This window comes from Arachis ipaensis, chromosome B04, assembly GCF_000816755.2.
Source record: "Arachis ipaensis cultivar K30076 chromosome B04, Araip1.1, whole genome shotgun sequence".
NCBI lineage: Eukaryota > Viridiplantae > Streptophyta > Magnoliopsida > Fabales > Fabaceae > Arachis > Arachis ipaensis.
The window spans coordinates 81254076-81257378 of NC_029788.2; positions in this window are offsets into that span (position 1 = coordinate 81254076).

Below are 3303 nucleotides of genomic sequence, written 5' to 3' on the forward strand. Positions count from 1 at the left end.
GTAATATAGTCTGTGTCTACTAAGGGTTCCTCCCCAAGAACAGTATCATCTACCCACTCAGAAACGTGAGAAGTCATCTCTTCCAGTAAAAAAGAAACAGGAGAAAAGGCGACAAAACCTACAGAAAAAACGGAAAAGGATCAAAAACAGGGTCTCTAAAAAGCCAAAGCAGTCCCTCAAAAGAATAGAATCACTAGGCCTATCAACAGACTCACTACGAACGCACACAAACTCCTCTAAATGTGCAAAATAAGGCATTTGAATAAAGAAGAGAAAGAAAGGACTAACCTTTGAAGCAAGGACAAGCAGGCAACAGCGAACGCAGTACTCCAAAAAAGAATGCTAAAAGGCTTTTCTCTTTGAAAAAATAAGGATTGAAGGTAAGAGATTTCAAAAAATGAAAGAAGATAGAGAAAAAAGAGGGAAAAGTATTTATAAACACTCCAGGGGTAAAATGGTAAAATCGACGCAATCATTAAAGAGACGCGTCGTTACCATTGTAACTGCTCCCATGTGTAAATACAAAACCCATAACAGACGCGACGTTTGATTAGACATGACTGTTGAAGAATTTGAATCACGTCGGTTACAAAAATCACGTCGGTTCCTATAACACGTCGGCTACAAGCCCGAGTTCATATACTCAAATCCAACTCATAAAACAAAAGATTAGACTCGAGTAGGGGCACTGTTCATACCCTGACCCAACACTAAGGCCCAGGTCCAAATAAACCAAAAAGGCCCAATCCAAAGATTGGCCTTCGCTATCAACCGACCTCCTTATAAAGAGGTCGGACTGAATGCAGACTCCACTCCAAAGAAGTCGGGGTCGAAGGATAGCTGGCAGATAATACTTATTCAAATAAGTAACTGCCCCTAAAATCTCTCAACCCACTTCTAGGAGCCATATCTCAACTTTCCTAAGATAAAGGGACGGTTATCCACCTTAAAAGGTGGAATTACTCCAACGGTGGTTATTGGTTCACCACCATAAATACACTGACACCCCTCAGGTATCTCTAAATTCCAATACTCTCCAAACCTGCTTAACCCCTTGCTGACTTAGGCATCAGAATGTCTTTGCAGGTACCACCCCCCATTCCTTCATACACACAAGTCGGACGGCGGCTCCCAGACGCAAACAAGTCGGAGACCACTTCCTTCTGATGTTTGGGTTAACCTTACAAGTCCAGCCCATTAATCTCCGGTTACCCATCGTAGAGTGGTGGTGAAGAATATTAGAAATATAAAGATGGAATGGAATTAGAGTTTAAGAGTGAGTAAATTAGTTTAAAGGAATATAACTTAAAAAGTTTTTATACTATTTTAGGATTCAAATAATTTTATTTATTAGAATTTATCTTTTACTAGTGTATGTTTCCGTGTCCTGCACGGGATAATACATAAAATTATATAAAAATATAAAAAATGTTTATTAAAAAATTAAAGGAAAATTATATATAAAGTCATTATTATTAAAAATAATTAGTATTTGTTTCAATCAATTCGGATTGGTTGAATAGTCATCTCATTTATCCGTTTAAACAAATATTTGGAGTTCGAATCTTGCTTTGTTTGTATAACAATTCATTAGTTAACAGCAGACCCTTAATAAATAGAGCATCAATATGTGGTGGATTAGTTCTCGACTTGTCGAGTTAAGAAATCCGTAGAAAAAAAATTATATTTGTCTTTAAAATAGATTAATTTCTCATTAATAAAAATACTTATAGAATTTTGTCTTTGTTGAAATTTACCTGGGACAATTTTATTTGTTGGTATCGTATTCATTTTTTAAGTCAAAACAATATGATCAACATTATTAGTTGTTGAAACTTCACATTTTATAAAATGATCTTTAAATTTTTTAATTTATAAACTTATGTCATTACAAAAGTTATTAGATGGATTAATATTTCTTGGTAAGATGATGTACCGAAACACCATCGTTAAGTATTAATAAGTGTAAAGAGAAACCAATAACAACTTTATTATTCAATATATAATTTATTCTATTGAAAAATAAATTAATATTTCTTGAACTAGTAAATACATTTCCTTCTAATTTCTTATACTATTTTATTTGACAATATTTACCGTTAAAAAATAGCAAATAACTATACTATCCTACAATATATGATGTACAAAACTGATTTATTATTCAAAATTTTTTTCATAAACTTTGTAATATGTGAAAATAATAATCTTATTTTTTAATTATTTAAAAAATTATTCATAATTTTTTAATTATGTAATTAACTTAATTAATAACCTTTATTGTTGCTTTTATACTAAAAAGTATCAATTTATACTATTACATATTTAAATTAGGATAAATTAGTAATTTTATATTTGCGTGTATTTAATAGGTTTCATGGGGCAGGTGCTTATGTCCGTATTTCCATTAGGGGTGGCAAACAGGAAAGCCCGCCCTACCCCGCCAAAAGCATACCATCTGGCAGATTGGACCGCCCCGCCCTGCCTAGTGAGACGGTACTGAATTTCTCCCCCGCCCCGCCTAACGGTAGGCTGGCGGGTTGACGGACCAAACCCGCCAAATTTCTCTTTTTTTTTATAAACCATTAAATATTAAACAATATATATAANNNTAGGCAAGGAAGCCTACCCCGCCTCGCCCCACCGAAACCCGCCAAAATCTATTTTTAAATTTGGCGATCTCAAATTTTCAGTCCACCCCGCCCTTTTTGGCGGATTACACGAGCTGACCCGACGGGTTTCATCCCGTTTGCCACCCCCTAGTCCCATCCATTTTCACGTGACAGGTCATGAGGATTCTATCTAACCCTAAATCCCGAGTAATTTCTGCAAATACATGTTTCCGCTATTTTTGTGATCATCCCTATTGATTGCATTCGCTGGCTCGTGACGTGGAGCTATTTCAACCACTCGGTAAATTCTTAGATAATCAAAATCTAGGATATATGATATATCTCTTTTTATAAAGTCACATGTATCCTTGTTATAACAATATTAATAGGAGATAAATGGATAAACACTAAGCTATTGTTTGGATATAAGATGGAAAATAAGAGGAAAGAAAATGAAAAGAAAGAAATGAGAGGAAAGAAAAATGAAAAGAAAAATATATTGTGTTGTTTAGATGAAGAAAAAATAAATAGAAAGAAAATAGAAGAAATTTTTTCTTTTACTTGGATGGAAGAAAAAGTAAGAAAAGAGAAAGTTATAATGGAGTAAAATTATATTAATATTTTTATATACTATATATAAATTATAATTTAAAGGGTAATTATGTACTTTTACCCTTGTTTGCACTTCTCCGTT